Source organism: Macaca nemestrina, chromosome 4, assembly GCF_043159975.1.
Source record: "Macaca nemestrina isolate mMacNem1 chromosome 4, mMacNem.hap1, whole genome shotgun sequence".
Lineage (NCBI taxonomy): Eukaryota > Metazoa > Chordata > Mammalia > Primates > Cercopithecidae > Macaca > Macaca nemestrina.
Window position 1 is genome coordinate 39,155,961 of NC_092128.1, and position 20,763 is coordinate 39,176,723.

Sequence of the window (20,763 nt, forward strand, 5' to 3'; positions counted from 1 at the left end):
TAAGAACACAGTAATTCTTCTAGCTATGTACCCAATATAATTACATATTCACTAACATATATGCTAATAGCAGCAATTTTCTTAATAGCTGAATATTGGGTACAATTCAAATCTTCACCACTAGGCGAATGGATTATTACAGTGTGGTATATTTCAGATCATGGAATACTTGAGAACAATGAAATGAAACAAATTGAACATGCTTTTATGTCTGATGTGGTTTGGCTCTGAGCCCCCACCCAATCTCATCTTGAATGGCAACCCCCATGCATTGGAGGAGGGGTCTACTGGGAGGTGACTGAATTGGGGGCAGACTTTCCTCTTGTTGTTCTTGTGATAGTGAGGGAGTTTTACCAAGATCTGTTTTTTCTTAATGCGTGTAGCACTCCCCATTTTTTTCTCTTTCTTGCCGCCATGAGAAGATAAGCTTTGCTTCCCTTTCACTTTCTACCATGATCGTAAGTTTCCTGAGGCCTCCCAGTGATGCTTCCTGTTAAGTCTGGAGAACTGTGAGTCAATTAAATCTCTTTTCTTCATAAATTACCCAGTCTCAGGCAGTTCTTTATCGCTGTGTGAAAATAGACTAATACAGAGACTGAAATTCACAAAAGTAATGTTGACTGAAAGAAGCCAGACACAAGTGTTTATCACGTATTGTTTTCTATATATAAACTTCAAAAACAAGCAAAAATAATTTACAGCATTACAGGTTGAAATAGTAGTTACTGTTGGAGTGGTCAGTCAGTAGAAGGGGGCATGATGAACTGCTAGTTGGGTTCTGTTTGTTAATCTTCATGTGAGTTAAATGGTTTTCATTTTGTAAAAGAAAAGTAAATTTTCATGAATATCATGTGTGCACATGCACATGTGCATAAAACACATAGCTTTAATAAAGAATTTGCCCAAATAAATACTGATATACACCGTTAAAGCAATTGTGCCTTTTGCCATTTCAATTGACATTTACTGAAGAGAGACATAGTTTATCATAGTGATATATATTACTTCCCATTTTATTTTACTAATTTAAAATGGTCAAATAACCAATCTGTGAAAAGTCAAGTGACTTTTATGTAGGAAAATTTAACCCATTTTGTTTTCACCTATTTTAATGTTTATTATTTACTTAATTCATTTTTTTTTTGACAGGGCTGGAAATTCTATTAAGGAAATGGCTGTGTCTTTTTAAAATCAGAGTGGCTAAAAATATCCCTGGCATAGAGTAAACATTCAAAATATTTGTCAACTTTTATCCTGATGTGGAGCTTATTATTTGTTGTGAAAAGATTAATGAAAGATCATTTCATTCGGGGCTGAGCTGGGAGGACCACTTGAGCCTGGAGATCTAGGCTACAGTGAGGTACGAATGTGTCACTGCACTACAGCCTGAGTGACAGAGCAAGACAATGTCTCAAAAAAAAAAAAAAAAGATAATTTCATAAATGTGTAACAATTAAATGAGCATTGAAGAGCAAGAATAAATGTCTAATTTGGGAAGTAAAAACAGGTTTCATGTAGGAAATAATACTGGAGCTAGATATTGAGTCAAAAGCATCAACATTTGAATCTATTTTTTCAATAATTGTATAAATGTTAAATTAACAATTTTTCTGCACTTATGTTTTCTAATCAAGAGCTTAATTTAGTTACTAGCTTCCTTTAATGACAATGAAGTAAGTCTTATTTTTCAAGAAATATCAGACCAGAAGTTAGATACTTAAAGTAACTATTTTCCAAGTTAGGTTTTGTTAAGGGTCATATTTCACTTTCACAATATGAAAGTATAACATTTCCATTATTAAGCATATGTTTAGAATTAATCTTAGAGCTCACATTTTTTTATCTTCTATTCAACTGATTATAATGTTTTGCTATGGCTGTTTTCTCCTAATAAGATACTGAAAATCTGTCTCCTCCATCTATTTTAAACGTAGGATATGATCTTTTAAATAATTTCCATTGTTTATCTTCTCAAACTCCAATTTGAAATTATATTTAAGTAAAATATTGTTTTCTTTATTTATAAATTATTTTTATGAAATAATACTCAAAAACGAATTTTACATAAGAGCACCTCTTAACTTTTAAATCTCACTTTTCAATTTTTGTGTATCTTTCTACATACAAGCCTATTTATTTTCCAGAGGTAGGGTGACTAAACAGATCTAACAAGAAATAATTATAAGAATCCATCTTTATTTCCTAGTCAAGAGTAATTCTTCCATTCTATTCAGAATTCCAGGGTTTATTATCTGGCAACCCCATATTTGCTATTACATATATCTTTGATGGGACCTCTAGGTGGCCATTAAAGGGAATCAATAGCAAATATTTACTCCTAGACACAACACAGATGTTAGCTCTTTCCAAATTTTATAGCTCATAGCAGCTTGGTGTGTGTGGCTTTTTATACACTTACTTTCAAAAGGAATGGCATCTAGACCTAAGGTAGATAAAACAAGTGCTGAAAGGCGATAAAAAACAAATTAAAGCCGATCAACAGATTTAGAAATTTACTTTGTAACAAATGGCAGGAACTACTTATGAAAACATTATATCTATGTATCTATATCTCTCTATATATTCTAATTTCTCTGAGAGAATTAAAAAATCTTTATTAAGAATGAAAAGTCATATATATATGCAGATATATACCTATATAAATTATAGGAGCAGTATCTGCAAATTAAAATAATTTTTTACTTCCATTGATTTACATATCTAATTAATACTTCCAAATTCTTCTTGCCTATTATTTTTTCTAAAGTTTAAGGGAGGAGTCATTCAAGTACTGCAGCAGATTCATTTTATCTGCCATTCCAGACCTGTTTCATCACCTCAGACCAAGGGGCCTAAACTCCTTGCCTATTTTATTGGCCAGAGCTGCTGTCACAGAGACTTACATCACTTATGAGGTCCTAGATCCCCATTGCACTGACTTTATATCCTTCTATTGATGATTGTCTCAGCTGTACCTGGAGGCAAAGGAGAGGCTATGGTTTAACCTCAATCACACATTCTGCAACTCCAGCAACCCAGTTCTGGTCCAACTGGGTCCACTAAGGTTGCAGCTTCCTCAGCAGTTACATGACACCACTGAATACTACAACATCAGCACAGAAGAAATACTATTTTGAGGCGTAGACTTGGCCATAAGGTTACAGGATATTGGAGAGAGCTCTCTTATAAAGCATTCACCTTTTTTTTCTTTGATGGACCACTAGTAAGAAAGCGTTTACTTATAGCCTCTACAGAGATATCTCATGTGTCTGAGCAACCAAAGAAAATCTTTGGCAAACTATGCAAGATACTTGCATGAATTAGTTTTTGCTCCACTTCTTCCTCACTTCCTTATTTCTTTTATACAAGATTTCCCTAAATTGAAATCTCATGCACTAACAGTATGCTCATGTAAGCTTTAGCTCCAGGCTTTATTTCTAGCTTTATCAGAAAGGGGGGAAAAATCTACTAGCTAGTTGAAAAAAGCACAGAAAAAAAACCTATTAGCTGATTAAAAGAGAAAAAAATGCAAACAAGGATATCTGCTCCTGACAAAGTGAAGTATTAAGGACGGAATTTACAATCTTGACTGAAACAATAAAAAATATGGGCGTAAACACATGAAATAAAGGTTTTCAGACATTGTTCATTAGACACAATGCAAAACAATATTTTTGAAAAGAGGGAAACAATTTACAACAATTTGTAAAGTGTATCAAATATTTAATAAATAAATAAAAAGACACACATGTATTTTAAAAATAAAAGAGGAGTAAGCATCATTAAACTTATTTTGAAGATACCATATACCTAATACTAACTCACAAAGATATTACAAATGGAGAGGAAAATTAGGGACTAGTATCTATCATGAACATAGAAAAATTTTATCAAAATATTTAAAACAATAATTTTATAGTATATAATATATAAAAATAACTATAGACCATGACAGAAATTTCTTCCAAGAACATAAAAACAATTTTAAATTAAAAAGTAAACCTACGTAAGTACCAGAAACACAGAATAAAGATGAAAAGCTGTACAATCATTTAATAAATGAAGCAAAATCACTTGAAAAAATCCAACATCAGTTTAGGTTAAAATATTCAGAAAATTAAGTATATAAGAAAATATACTAAAACTATTGAAGACAATTAAACATGTTATTTGGAATTTATAGAAATAAAATTATACTTAATGACAAAGTAATAAATATTTCCCTGCAATCTCAAGAACAGGAGAAAGATGTCTGTTTTTTACCATTGCTATTCAACATTTTACTGAAGGTCCTAGCCTTGACAGCAGTGGATTATTACAGATGACATAATTGGTTTCATAGAAAATCTTAAGTGACCTAAAGAAGAACTACTCTAAATGAATAATAAGTAAATATGACAAAGTTTTAAATTAGGTAAATTCTTATATAGTAGCATGAACAATTTGAAAATAAAAGAGTAATTCACAGTAGCTCCAGAAAATAAGTTTAAGAATAAATTGGAGTAAAACTACTACGCTGAATGATACAAAGCCCTGTGGAGAGAAATTAATCGTTATTGATAATATTTTAATATTTATGGATTGGAAGATTTAATTTTTAAGATGCCATTTCTCCCAAATTGATCTATAAGAAGTATCAGGCATTATAACACTAGTTTTGTTTTAAGAAATTGATATTTCCCCCTTAAAATATGGAAATGCAGAGAACTTAGAAAGGTCAAATCCAGCTTTCTGAAGAAGAATAAATTTGCAGGACTTGCACTACCAGACATCAAGAATTATTATACATTTAGCATAATGAGTGTGTTACTTGCACAAGATCAACAAATAGATCAACGGAAGAAAAAGACTAGAAATAGACCTACACTTATACAATCATTTGATTTTTACTAAATCAATCAAAACAATTCAAATGGAAAAGGAAAGGTCTTTTAAAAATTGTTCTGAATTACTGTGATCCATATGTTTAAAAATAAATACATATTTAATTATAAAATTATACATTTACATATAGTTGTAAGTAAAAAACACATACAGAGATCCTATGAACACTTTAACCAGTTTTTTCATTGGTAACATATTTTACTTGATCACAATTATAGTACATGATCTATAGTACATGATCACAATTAGTATATTGGCATTGATACAGTCAAAATACGGAATATTCACATCCCCACAAGGTTTCCTTATGGTGCCTTTACAGCCACACTTCCAACCCCTCCATCCCACACTCTCTCCAGTCCAGCCACCATTCTAGTAGGTTATTATGGCATTGCTGTTTTAATCTGCAATCCCAGAACAAAACTGATATCTTCTTTGATGATGTATCTGTTTAGATAATTAAACGGATTTAAATTGGATTGTTTGTTTCTCATTGTTGAGTTTGGAGGTCTTTGTATGTTTTTGGTGCCAGGCCTTTATAATATATGTGTTTTGCAAAGATTTTCTTGCAGTCTTTGGCTTGTGTTTTCAATCTCTTAATAATGTCTTTTGCAGAACACTTTTTTTTTTTTTTAATTTTAATGAAATCTAACATCAATTTTTCCTTTCGTGGATAGTGTTTCTGGTGTTATATCTAAAAAGGTATCACCAAACACAATGTCACTGAGATTTACTCCGATGTCACCTTCCAGAAATTTTTGTGGTTTTCATTTTATATTTAGGTCTATGGTGTATTTGAGCTTTTTATGAGACATATAAGGTGTGTGTGTATATATATATATACACACACATACATATATATACACATATACATATATACATACATATATATATATTTTCATTTTGTTGTACATAGATAAGCATTTTTTTCAGTTTAGAATCTTATTTAGAATCAGTTTGTCAATATCTATACTTTAACTTGCTGGAATTTGGATTGAGATGGCATTGAATCCATTAATTATGCCTGAAAGAATCAACATCATAATCATAGTGTTCCAATCTATGGATCCAGCATATTTCTCCAGTTGCTTTGGTCTAGTCTCTTTTTACTTTGCTGCCTGGCTGCTGTGGTATCTCTTAATGAGGGAAGGGCATGGGGGAAGGGGTGGCTGGGGAGGAGGGGAGGCTCAGATCTAGCAGGAAAAGAGAGTACTTCCTATGGTTGCTTGTTGGTAATAAGGTTTTGATTTTCCTTGACGGTGATACAAGACTGCTTGTTGTCAGATGACTTTCATTGGGTAAGAGGAAAGAATGTGGTAATCTGTACTGCCTGCTCTTCCTAGGCTGGGGACTGGGAAATGCCAGACCTAGTCTTCCTCTTCTATTAGTGGAGACACATACAATATCCTGCCACTGTGTTGTTTCTTCAGTCTTGGTATTCCAAACCAGTTTGCCTTTCCCTTACCACCTTGCAGAGTTCTTTTGGTTACTTCTTGCATTTTTCACAGGTTTTATGTTGTACTTAATGGGGAGGAACAGGGAGAAATGAATCTATGACATCTTAGCTGGACCTGAATTCAGCACCTTAACTTTTGGTGAAAAGCCTGGTAGTTTCTTATAACCTTAACATACCTCTTCCTGACTATTTCACTTCCTGATATTTACTCAGGGGAATAAAAATTTTAAAAAATGTGAAAAAACAAAGCTGATTTATTCATAATTACTTCATTCTAAACTGGAAACAGCAGAAAGTCATTCAATGTGGAAATAGATTTTTTAAAATCTGCTGCATATTCATACAATGGAATACTATTACACAATAAAAAAATAAAATATTTATTTAGGCAGCAACAAATATTAATTTCAAAAATATTATATTGAGTGAAAAATCATTATATAGAATAACACATAATGTTTATTTCTATTTTTCTCAGTTTCTGGGAAAAGCAAAATTGATTTATGGTAGATAAAATTCAAAAGAATCAACATCGTTGTTGGGGTGGTGAGTATGTGTATTGACTTTGAAAGAGCAAGAGGGAAATTTCTCAGGTGATGGTAACATTTTACATTTTGTTAAATGTTCGGATTTCACAGGTGTATGGATTGGCCAAAATATCTGAGACATCTAAAATTAAGATCTGTGCATTCAGTTGTATATAAATTTTACCTAAAGAGTTTACAAATATTAAACATTAGTTGATAATACACATGCTTAAATATTTGGAAGAAAGTATATGGGTATCAACAACCTAATTTGAAACACACAATAAGGTATATTGACTGATCATTACAGCAATGGAAAGGTGGAAAGATGCATAATATGTAGAAAAATTTAATTGTCAAATCTAAAAACTGAGTGTTTAATTATCAATACAAAATTCTCAAAATGTCTTCAAACTTCTTCATGCTTGTTAAATTTTAATAATAAAATACTGAAAGAATGGCAGAATGCTTGTTTCCCTTTGATATGTACTAAAAATATCTAATGTCTTTATTCAGGATATTCAGCTCTTTGTTCAAAGGATCTAATCTACTCTGTGTATATCTTTTGTGATGGATAACTACTAGTTTTTTTAGGGTGGGGAAAAATCATATATGTTAAGTATGACATCTGCTTAATGAGTAACATCTGCACCAATGAGTATGACGCACTGTACATGATATAGTCTATCTTGTACTATTAAACTTTTTTTTTTCTGATTGTGTCTTCCCAGATGTTGTAGTTTAACTGTATCTTACTCAGAGGGGTAAACTTTTAACTAACATTTTCTGAATACAAAACTCAAGGTATTTATATTATACAACCAATTTTAGCACAAGGGATGATTGCTGGGATAAATTAGGGACAGTAGAGAGGTTATCGCATCATATCATGGAACAAAACCCTAGCAAGCATGCAAACTCTGTACTTGGGTAACATTGCAGCAGATTACACAGCTGTACTGAAAATGGAAACTTTTAACATGTATTTATATCGATAATTATAACTCATGCAAACAGAGAGGTAAAGTAATTGAAACTAAAAAAATCACACTACTACCTCTGGCAAGACATCACAACATAGTTTACAGTTTATTCAATGGAAATTATTCAAGTTGCTATAACTCAGTGGCAATACTATCTTAGGAAATACATTTTTATATCTTCTCTTTTTTTTGGTTAAAATACAGCTTTCACTGACAAATAGAAATTTTGGGGTTTGTTTTATCCCTAAGTCAAGTTCTGCATTATGAAATATTCTATTAAATATTGATGGTTATTAAGAAACAGGTACTACTTTTACAATATTTAAAATATTGGGATTGTATTTCCATGAGTTTTTGTAACTGTTCAACAGCTAGGAGTCTTGGCACCAGAAAAATAGTTAGCATCACCCAGATGTAGCTCTATCAACTATTAGACTATTCTGTAGCAATATTTTTTTCTAAAAATTTTGAGCAGATAATTGGAAATTAAAAAAATAAGGCATTAAGGGAATAACACTTTTTATTTCAAAGCTGTTTGCTACCCTTCTGCCTTCTACCCTCTGCATTTTACATACTTATAAATTTGAAATGAAAGCATTTTCTTTGGCTAAAACCATATTCTCTTTTACAAGCAACATTTTGGAGTTTTATGAGAGTAATTAAAATTGAGAAGCTCGATGATACCCAAATCTGAACTGTTTTGAAAAATATAAATGATGTACTTAATATGTGTAATTGCTAATTTCTAATTCTTGTTCTAAAACTGGTTATTAAACAATCACGCATAAATAAAATACAATTGATGTCTTCTAGGATGAGTTTTTTTTCAAACAATTTAATAGTATTTATAGTTATAGACCAACATGTAAGCAATTATGAGATTTATGAATCTGACAATTCTTTAGCTTCAGCTCATTTATATGTTGATGAAACTTACTAATGTTTTGGAACAATCAAACTGATAGTTATATTACTTAAAGGAAACAACTTACTTATTACTAAACAGACTTTATAGTATCATTAATTCTTAATCACTTGAAGTGACAACTAAGTATTTTTAGTCACTAAAAATACAACCAAAGTTATTATGTTATTTTAGATAGGATACAGAAGTGATGTCTCCAAGAATGCATTTCTGAAATACTGCCATCTTGTGGTATTCTTCACAGAACATCTAAGAATCATTTATGATATGGACTTTGGGTAAAAACAAGAAGGGTACTCTAATGAGATTAAATAGACCCAAATGAATACCATGGAAACCTAGAGAGTGAGAATAATCTTTATCTTAAGAATTATGAAAGATCCCCTTAGTATTCATCTGGATGAGGAGTTCCAATACAATATTTTATAAGCAAAAAGAGATAATTTATCTTATTTGTCTATACATTTCTTAATAGAAAATAATTCAAGGAAAAAGTCAATCAATACTCACTAATTTTCTCTCTGGAGAGAAAACACTCCGTTTTGTCTCAATCCAATTCATTTCAATACAACTACTCACTGAGAATTTTTAATAGAAGGTTTGCACATTATTTGGCAACAAACATAGGGCTGTGACTACCCTTTGATTTCCTTTTGGGTCTTTATGAGCCAGGTCTCATTGGTATTATGACTCGTGTTATCAAGTTCCAGGGGGTGTGCCCTATTTTTACACAGCTGAGTTGTTTGGTGCTCAGGGTCATCTAAATTGTACTTACTCTCTTCAGCGACAGAAGACAGACCTCAACAGATATGGAAATACACCTCTTAGCTTATAATCTATTTTTTTCACTGAAATGTAATTATTTAGTTTAATTGTTTACTTATTCACTAGTGTGACCCCTAATTTAGTGCAACTGTTTCCAAAAGCAAAATTTACCACCAATAAAGATGGATAAAGGATATTTGATGTGATCTGAAGATCAAAAAATTTTTAGGAGTTTTTGGCAAAACTGCAATCTTCATTTGAATCTATAGTCTCTGGTGTATTAACTCATTAATTTGAATGATCAATCATGCTATTTTGTGGTTTTAGTTTTAGGGGTTCATTTGTTACACAAACATTAAATAAAGATAATGAAGCTATTATAAAACTTTAGCTTAGGGAAAGAGTAGTTTCATGGTCCTTTGCACTGAAGGTTGCCTAGATCTCTAGCAATGCACCAAAAGCATTTGATAAATTGTGAACATAAGAACAATGTCTGTAAACACATTTAAGATCAGCTTAGGCGTCCTCTGGTAGCTGAAGCAGAAGGAAGCATTTTCAAAGTGATGCCAGAGCAAAATGCCCTTAAGCTTTGAGTATTGAAGCAGTTTTCACACAATAAAAGAAAAACTCTTTATAAGGCAACTTTGCCCTTGCTCTCAAGACACTCTTATTTTCTGCAGAGGAAATTAATGTGAGTACTATCAATGAACCCAACCTTGTAATAAGCTTTGCTTATATTTTTGGCAAATGTTTTGTGTTTCTCTGCATCCTGGTCCAAAAATTTCAAGTGTTTTTATTTTCCATGATGAGATATTAACTCTAGAGAAACTTCAGTATTTTCCTTCAGGACTGAATCCCTCACCCCATGGCATAATCAAGAATATTACTGCCCTTCCTCTTTAAGTCTTTAAATACTCAATTTCAAAGTAATCAATTTTAATAGTAGGAAAAAGCATAATGGTTTTGAATTAGTACCAGTGCTGACATGGCAAGACTAAAATAATCTATTTTATTTCATGTATGAGCGATATCTCCATAAATGCTCATTATTGTTAATAATATAGATCAAGATACCATTTGAATAGAATCCACAATATGAAAGAAAAATAATTTTTATACATTAAAAACTCCAGAATGATTAGAAATGCCAAAATGAAAAGAATTTTGGCAAATATGTCACCTACATGCATAATTATTTTTCAAATAGATGGCAAAACTGATATGCACATGCCATTAAATATATAACTCATGCACATGGTGTTAAATACATAGGTGAAAAGAAATCTTATTATATTAAAGTGCTGCGCCATACAAAGGCTCATTGCACCTAAAAACTTTCTATACTAATTATATTAACATAAAAAATTACAGATTGACTTAAATGCCCAATACTTTCAGTAAGCATGATGATTTCAGAGTAATTTAAATCTCTCAGTGCAATTCTTTATGAAATATATGTATACATTTACTGTTCGATATTTGAACATGTTGCCATAACTTCTTAAAAATACGTATTTATATGCATAAACAAGCATGTTTTATATAAGGGAAATGCTTCTGAATATAAAACCAAGAAGATACTTAAAACCATATATATTTGACTAAAGCTTAAGAAGAACTGAAGTATGCTCTTAAATTATTAGATTTTTATTATTTTTTCAGACATGATGAAAAATTTTTGCTGAATTCTCTCTTTGTCAATTGTTTGTGACAAGTTGTGTTTATTCCTGATTTGTTTAAATATTGAGCCTGTCTTTCTTTGCTGAGGGATTTCTAGATTTTAGCTTATATATCTTGTCAACCTTTTTTTCATCCCAATCTTTGCCTAAAACAGCATTTTTCAAATTTTGCATTTTTCTCAACTACAAAACTTTTTTATACTGCTTATTTTTAGCATTTTTGTCTTTTAATGTCATTCAAATGTCAAACACTATGTTGCTTCAAATAAAAAAATTTTATCATGTAAACCATTTGCTATATATTATTAATATAGTATATATTTAACATTGTTAATGACAAGCTGTTGGTTTGATAATGCTTTCCCATAAGCAAGGAAGGCGCTTTTCCATGTTCTGATTAATTATAAGGAAAATGCTATTAAATCCATTGATAACTATTAATATGATTCAAATGTTAACGTAAATGTTATGTGTTGTATAGCATCGATTATGTTGAACAGAAATAAATTCACTTATCATTAATCTAAAACAACTACCAGTGAATATTAATCATTATATAGTGGATAAGAGTAGCTAATATAATTAGGCATATGACAGAATTAAGTTATTTTCTAATACCCTTTACTGCATTGTATAACTTAGTAATAAATCTAACAAACTAGCAAACTAAGTTGAATTTTTCAAGATTTAATCAAACTAGACATAATCATTGTCGTCACATTTCTGTTATTCTAGCTAATTTAAATTTCCTTTTCTCCTCAATTTCTTAAATTAGTCTAGACAATGGCCCAGATATATTAACATTACAATAATTCTGCAAATTAATTTATATGACATGTTTTTACCTTTATCTTCCCAATAGGAATGAAAGAATAATGTGTGTGTGTGTGTGTGTGTGTGTGTGTGTGTGTTTTGGGTTTATGTTTATAGGTACCTGGATGATACCTTATAAACATTATTCCGTTAATGAGATTCTATAAATATCAAAATATAGGAACCAATATATGACATAATTTGCATTGGAGAAAATGAAATCAATAATGTTGAAGTCAAAAACTGAGAAAATGCCCTAGAATAACAAGTCAAACAAGAGAAAAGATGATAAGAAATCTAAAATGTGTGTAGTAAATATCACAAGTCATTAGAACTTTACAGAATAAGTATCTTTAATTTTTGCCCCTTCAAACAAGTTTTCCTGAGTATACATTTCCTGTTTCTTGATGACATCTTGGGCTTATACTTAAGTTGTCTATTCACGTACACTAATAAGAATGATATCCCTCTAGTAATCAAAACTCACTTTGTAATTTAAAAAGTTCACTGCAGTCTGAACCATAAGTTCGATCACATACATATCCAACTCAATGCTTTGTGCCTCACTTTATCTGAGACACTTGATTTGTTGTCAGATATATCAACACTAGGAAAGAGAATCAATTTCTCCTTTTGTTCTTTTCTCTCCTCTTCTCTCAGCTTACATATTATTTTGCTCTTTTTCGTTTGCCAAGGAAAAATAAAGGTAAAAGGAGATACAAAAACGGAATCACATGTTTTGCTTTTTGATATGCGTTCCAGTTTTAGCTTTCTTGTGGAACACAGGTGTGGTTTCTTCCAGAGGCTCTGTAAGAGCTCCTCCATCGAAGAGTACCCTGATATGAACAATCTTCCTGGTTGAGACTGCTTACTAAGCACAACCTCTAGATCTCACTCTCCACAGTATCTATCACAACCTCTAGCTGTGGGGGGACCCTTTGCTTGGTCATGAGCCTTTTGACATGGACCCGTGATAAGAGAGCCCAAGTACAGCTACTTTCTTTGACATACACATGGTCCTTTGTCCAGGCATATATTCTTGCCATTCCAAAAGGAGGAAAAGTGGCTCCATCTTTGGCCCCCTCCACCCACAGTATTACACAGTCTCCCAGGAGTATATGATAGGTTCTCTCAAGAATGTACTCACCACACTTGTACCCATGGCAACCCTGCAGTGGCCTTATGAGCCACAGAGATGCCTGAAACTTTGTGGGCATCCTGAAAATCCATGCGTGCACAATTTTTGTGCACTCAGCATGAGTTGGCTTGGGAAGGAAACACTTATTTCTTTATTCAAGGCCAGGATAGGGGAAAAATAAGGAAGAAAAAAATAAAGGAATAAAGAAAGCTCTCAAACTTAGTAAATATTCCTATTTAATACATGAAATTGAATATAATTAATGAAAAAAATGTTTTGAGGGTTTAATAATGCCTAGTATTAATTGTCTAGGCAGTATTTTAACCTTTATGTTGGTACCTCACATCTACCTCACATTTGCCAGTTTATAAAGTGTAATCACATTCATGGACTCCTGTAGGTTTTACAAAAAATAATAATAAACTGGTAGAGAAGACATTTTTTATTCCAGTTTTACAAGCTAGGAAAATGAGTATCAGAGAAAAGTGATTTGAAACTGCTAAAAAGCTGTTACGTCAGAAGGCAGGTCTTCTTCAATTTTTGTTTTTTTGTTTGTTTTTATCCCTTCTAACTTTTATTTTTATTTTATTTATTTATTTATTTATTTATTTATTTATTTATTTATTGAGACAGAGTTTCACTCTTGTTGCCCAGACTGGAGTGCAAGGGTGCCATCTCGGCTCACCACAACCTCCACCTCCTGGGTTCAAGCAATTCTCCTGCCTCAGCCTCCTGAGTAGCTGAGATTACAGACATGCACCACCACGCCTGGCTAATTTTGTATTTTCAGTAGAGATGAGGTTTCTCCATGTTGGTCTCAAACTCCAGATTTCAGGTGATCAGCCTGCCTCAGCCTCTCAAAGCACTGATATTACAGGAGTGAGCCACCATGCCCGGCCCCTTCCAACATTTATTTTAAGTTTAGGGGCTTCATGTGCAGTTTTGTTACATGAGTAAATTGTGTGTTACTGTGGTTTGGTGCACAGATTATTTCATCACCCAGGTAAGAAGCATAGTACCAAATCGGTAGGTTTTCAATCCTCATGCTCCTCCCACCCTCCACCCCCAAATAGACCCCCTTATCTTTCATTCCCAACTTTGAGTCCATATGTATTGGATGTTTCACTCCCACTTATACATGAGAACATGTGGTATTTTGTTGTCTGCTCCTGTGTTATTTGGCTTAGGAAAATGGCCTTCAGCTGCATCCTTGTTGGTGCAAAGAACATAATTTTGTTCATTTTTATGGCTGCATAGCAATCCATAGGGCATATGTACCACATTTTTCTCATCCAGTCCACAGTTGATGAGCATCTTTGTTGATACCGTGTTTTCACGGTGGTGAATAGTGCTGCAATGAGCATACTATGCATGCCTGTGTCTTTGTGGTAGAATGATTTATATTCTTTCGGATATACACCCAGTAATGATATTGCTGGATCGAAAGTTAGTTCTGTTTTAAATTCTTTGAACAATCTCCAAACTGCTTTCCACAGTGGCTGAACTAATTTACATTCCCTCCAGCAGTGTATAAACATTTTGTTTCTCTCCACAACCTTGCAAGCAACTGTGGTTTTTTTTTGACTTTTTAATAATAGCCATTTTGACTAGTGTGAGATGGTATCGTATTGTGGTTTTGATTTGCATTTCTCTAATGACTGGTGATGTTGAGAATTTTTTCCTATGCTTGTTGGTCATGTGTACATCTTCTTTTGAAAAGTCTCGGTTCACGTTTTTCCCACTTTTTAATGGGGTTGTTTGTTTTTCATATATTGCTTTGTTTGTTTCCTATACATTCTTGACATTAGACCTTTGTTAGGTGCTATTGCTTATAATTCCTGCTAATAAAGACATACCTGAAACTGGGCAATTTACAAAAGAAAGCGGTTTATTGGACTTATAGTACCACATGGATGGGGAGGCCTCACGATCGTGGTGGAAGGCAAAAGGCACATCCCTCATGGTGGCAGACAAGAGAAAAAGAGCTTGTGCAGGGAAATTCCCCTATTTAAAACCATCAGATCTTGTGAGACTTATTCACTATCATGAGAACAGCATGGGAAAGACCTGCCCCCATTATTCGATTACCTCCCACTGGGTCCCTTCCACATCACGTGGGAATTCAAGATGAGATTTGGGTGGGGACACAGCTAAAGCATATCATTCCACCTCTGGCCCTTTCCAAATCTCATGTCCTCACATTTTAAAACCAATCATGCCTTCCCAACAGTCCCCCATAATCTTAACTCATTTCAACATTAACACAAAAGTCCACAGTCCAAAGTTTTATCCAAGACAAGGCAAGTCTCTTCTACCTATGAGCCTGTGAAATCAAAAGTAAGTTAGTTACTTCCTAGATACAATGGGGGTACAGGCATTGGGTAAATATGGCCATTTCTAATGGGAGAAATTGGCCAAAACACAGAGGCTACAGGCCCCATGCAAATTCAAAATCCAGTGGGTAAGTCAAATCTTAAAGCTTCAAAATGATCTCCTTTGATTCCATATCTCACATCCAGGTCACACTGACACAAGAGGTGCACTCCCATGGCCTTGGGGAGACATGCCTCTTGGATTTGTAGGGTATAGTGCCCCCCTGGGTGCTTTCATGGGCTGGTGTAGTGTCTGTGGCTTTTCCAGGTACATGGTGCAAGCTGTTGGTGGATCTACTTTTCTGGGGTTTGGAAGACAGTGGCTGTCTTCTCACAGTTCCACTAGGCAATGCCCCAGTAGGAACTCTGTGTGGGGGTCCCAACTCCACATTTCCCTTCTGCACTGCCCTAGCAGATGTTCTCCATGAGGGCCCTCACACTGCTGATGAAGATACCCTGAGACTGGGCAATTTATAAAAGAAAGAGGCTTAATGGAATTACAGTTCCATGTGACTGGGGAAGGCTCACAAACTTCTGCCTGGACATCCAGGTGTTTCCATACATTCTTTTAAATCTAGGTGGAGGTTCTCAAACCTCAATTCTTGACTTCTGTGCACCTGCAGGCCCAACATCATTTGGAAGCTGCTAAGGCTTGGGCCTGGCACCTTCTGAACCCACAGACCAAGCTCTATATTGGCTCCTTTCAGCCATGGCTGGAGCAGCTGGGACACAGGGCACCAACCCTGTAGGCTGCACACAGCACAGGGGCCTTGGGCCTGGCCCACAAAACCACTTTTTCTTCCTGGGTCTCTTGGTCTGTGATGGGAGGGGCTGCCATGAAGACCTCTGGCATACCCTGGAGACCTTTTCCCTATTGTCTTGGGGATTGACATTCAGCTCCTTGCTACTTATTCAAATTTCTGCAGCCAGCTTGAATTTCTCATCAGAAAATGGGATTTTCTTTTCTATCACATTGTCAGGCTACAAATTTTTTGAAATTTTATGTTCTGTTTCCATTTCGAAACTAAATGCCTTTAGCAGCACCAAGTCACCCCTTGAATGCTTTGCTGCTTAGAAATTTCCTCCACCAGATGCCCTAAATCATTTCTCTCAAGTTGAAATTTCCACAACTCTCTAGGAAAGAGGAAAAATGCCACCAGTCTCTTTGGTAAAACATAACAAGATTCACCTTTGCTCCAGTTCCCAACAAGTTTCTCATCTCCATCTGAGATCACCTCAGTCTGGATTTTATTGTCCATATTATATTAGCATTTTGGTCAAAGCTGTTTAACAAGTCTCTAGGGAGTTCCAAACTTTCCCACATTTTTTTAATCATCTTCTCAGCCCTCCCAACTGTTCCAACCTCTGCCTGTTACCCAGTTCCAAAGTTGCTTCCACATTTTCAGGTATCTTTCCAGCAACACCTGACTTCTGGTTCCAACTTACTGTATTAGTCCATTTTCACACTGCTGATAAAGACATACCCAAGATTGAGCAATTTATAAAAGAAAGAGGTTTAATGGACTTACAGTTCCATGTGGCTGGGGGGCCTCACAATCATGGTGGAAGGTGAAAGGCACATCTCTCATGGTGGCAGACAAAAGAAGGAGAGCTTGTATGGGTAAACTCTTCTTTTTAAAACCATCAGATCTTATGAGACTTATTCACTATCACGAGAACAGCATGGGAAAGACCTGCCCCCATGATTCAATTACTTCTCACTGGGTCCCTCCCACAACACGTGGGAATTCAAGATGAGATTTGGGTGGGGACACAGTCACATTGTATCATTCTCCTTCAATCGGAAGTAATCATAAAAGTGATTCATACAAATATAGAACAATCAGTTATGTTGCTCATCTTTGAATTTTGAACTTACATCTAAAATGGGTATTCTAACATTATGCCATGGGAGCATATATAATGTTAAAGGCACAGAAGAATAACAGCACTATATTACTATGCCCATATTAATACCCATATCAATAAATAAGAGATTTAAGATAGCTTCCTGTATTATGCAAGTAAAGTTTTCTTCGTTTTAATGAAATATATTCATCTGACTGAAAATTTTGAAGCAACTGGTTAATTCTTTACTTTTCTTGTCATGTTAACATGTGTAAGTGTGTGTGTATAATTATTTTGTTAATATTATTTTGAAACAATATTCATGTATCAAAAACACTTGAAAATCATCTTTATTTCAGGCAATAAATATTGTAAAGAGTCAATCTGTCATTCAGAAGTAGAACCTGGTTCTTGTGGGTAAGTACATCCCACTCCATTTAAAAGAAATCAAGATACATTTTTTATTTCTTTTAATGTAATTAAATGGAGTGAGATATAATTATATTAAAAGTAAATGTTATAAATGGTAATTCTACTATGTGTTTTAAATTCTCAAATAACTGATAAAATGTATTCAGAACAAAGCAGAAGTTCCATTTCATTGTGTATCATATCTAATGAATATCACCTTGAAGGTGTATTAGTGTGTCATGTATTTTTAGATATTTCTCAACATGAAGTTTTACATAACTGTCTGCAAATAGCTAATTTTACTATGAGCTATAGAATTTATTAAATATTAGATAAGTAAATATTTGGAAAAAATATCTACTTTGTAGTAGAGAAAAAAAATAAATATGCTCTGCTTACTCTGGTCATTTATGTTTTCCTCCTCCTAAAGTTAAAGAATAGCTCCAGCCAATTAACATACATATATGTGTTCATTCACTGGACAGATTTTATGTGTTTTTATGTTTTAGCACATAGACATGGTAACTAGTAATCCATAATTCTTGACTTCTTCCCTAATAGGTTTCTGAATCAGTTGCCGGAGTAGGAGTCTTACTTTCACCCTTCTACCACTTTCAGCCTTACCAGATGGCCTGGCTGACAGCAACAGCCATGCTTTTGTCTCATAAACAGCATGATGTCTAAGGTGCAACCAAATAAGATAAGGTTCTTAGAACACGTCGTATGGGGGTGAGTCTCAGTGAAACTTATAACATAAAATGATAAAATTTCTGTTTTTGTGTGTGTGCATGTTTGTGTGCATATGTATGTGATAGAAAACGCAGTGGAAGTGCTTAAAATACAAAAATCAGATTTACATTCTTCCAGCTTTTCCAGAGAAGGCAAGTATCTAAAACAAGCAAGTCATTTAAATTCTTTGGCTTTATCACCCCAGAATTCTGTATACTTTCAAACCATTCCTTATTTAACTTAAGCCCCAGGGATTAGAAGACTGCCAAAAAGCACTATATTTCTGGCACATGGACCTAGGATAATTCCCCAAATGTAGAATGCATTTCAAATTGTTTATTGTAAACATGAAGATATCGAAACTCAATTCACTGTAAAACAAATTGAAATCCAGTGCATTTGAAGGTAAGCATTGTAGTTTCCGCTGTAGCAGTCAACTGGTTGGAGTGAACAAAATTATAATGAGCATATCAGAAACAGTAGATTCTTCCTCTTTTCTATTGGCCATCAACAGCACATATTCAACAGAGCCTTCTGTTCTAGTGAAAAGGTCAATCATTTCCATTTGTTGAATATTCAAATGAATACATTATCGTAAGTCCTCTCTGAAAGTTAAATAAAGATGAATATAGATATAGTCTTCCCTCAGAACTCATTCTAGGTAATAAGGAGAGAGCAAAACATAATTGTGACTTTTACAATGTCATAGAGAGTTAATATATTATATATTTTGGGGAGCTTTAGCTTTTGGTTGTTCACTAGTGATGGGTTAGATCATAGGTAAATGAGAATATTTCTGGAAAATTATTGTAATACCTTGCTCCTTAGAAGTCTCATGACTACAGAGATTAATCACCAACAAAGCAACCAAACGCACACCAAATCATTTTTTCACTGTTTTAATGCTTTGTTGTATCTCTGTAGTTGCTAGTGAGAGTACATCCAATTCACACAAGCTAGGTTAATAACAAGATTCACTTTCCTACTTACCTAAGAAGTGTAGATGTTAAAATTTTTTAAAAGTAGAGCTGATTCTTTGCTCAAGTAATAAGTGGGGTCGTTTTTTTTATTTGTACTAATTTATGGGGTACATGTGAAATTTTGTTACCTCCATATGATGCATGGTGATCAAGTCCGGGTATTTAGGGTATCTGTCACCTGAGCACAAGACATTTTTGTTAACTGTAATCACCTTACTTTGTTATCCATCACTGAATTTATTCCTTCTATCTAACTGTATGTTTGTATCTTTAACACATTTCTCTTCCTCATTCTCACCACTCACCCTTCCAGTCTCTGTTCTTTACCTTTCTACTCTCTTAACTCCATGTGATCAAAGTTTTTAGCTCCCACATATAAATGAGAACATGCAATATTTGTCTTTTCGAAGGTGGCTTATTTCATTTAACATAACGACCTCCAGTGTGGCCGGGCACAGTGACTCACGCCTATAATCCCAACACTTTCAGAGGCTGAGGTGGGCGGATCACTTGAGGTTGGGAGTTCGTGATCAGCCTGACCAACATAAAGAAACACCGTCTCCACTAAAAATACAAAATTAGGCAGGCATGGTGGTGCATGCCTGTAATCCCAGCTACTCGGGAAGCTGAGGCAGCAGAATTGCTTGAACCTGGGAGGAGGAGGTTGTAATGAGCCGAGATCGCGCCATTGCACTCCAGCCTGGTCAACAAGAGTAAAACTCTGTCTCAAAACAAACAAACAAACAAATAAAAAAACCAAAAACCACAATGACCTCTAGTCTCATGCATGTTGCTGCAAATGACATAACTGGAATCAGTTTTCCTGATCTCCTAACATTTCTGTTCAACTGATTTTGTTCTCAGATTCTATAAGATAGCCTCCATTTTATATACCTTAGTGTATCCAGTAAAACAAACAAACAATACAAACAAACAAAAACCTTTCTTTTCTTTTCTGGAAGCTTCAAGAAAGGTTTTTAGATTCATTTTGATTGGAACAACTTCGGCCACATGTCCTTCTGAATGTTTCTTTAGCAGAAAGCCAAAGTCATGTTGGCCCAGGCTTGCAATGATGGCCCATCCCTGGAGCCTTTTCCCTTTAACCACATGGACTGAAAGTGAGAGAGAAAGACACAAACCATCAAATGAAAATTAGATATTTTCATTATAAGAAAGTAGATATTGGGTAGTTAACTATTGGGTAGAAAACCGGTATGTACACTTATAATAATAAAAGTAAAGAATCACTTTAA

General features: G+C 34.0%; 1 long non-coding RNA gene across 1 annotated transcript; it reads left to right on the forward strand.

The window, feature by feature from the left end:
- Positions 1-6,076: 6,076 nt before the first annotated feature.
- LOC139362522 (uncharacterized) lies at positions 6,077-18,524 on the forward strand. Its single transcript, XR_011621632.1, has 3 exons — positions 6,077-6,182; positions 17,750-17,807; positions 18,363-18,524. It is a non-coding gene; the product is annotated as an uncharacterized lncRNA (long non-coding RNA).
- The last annotated feature ends 2,239 nt before the right edge of the window (positions 18,525-20,763 follow it).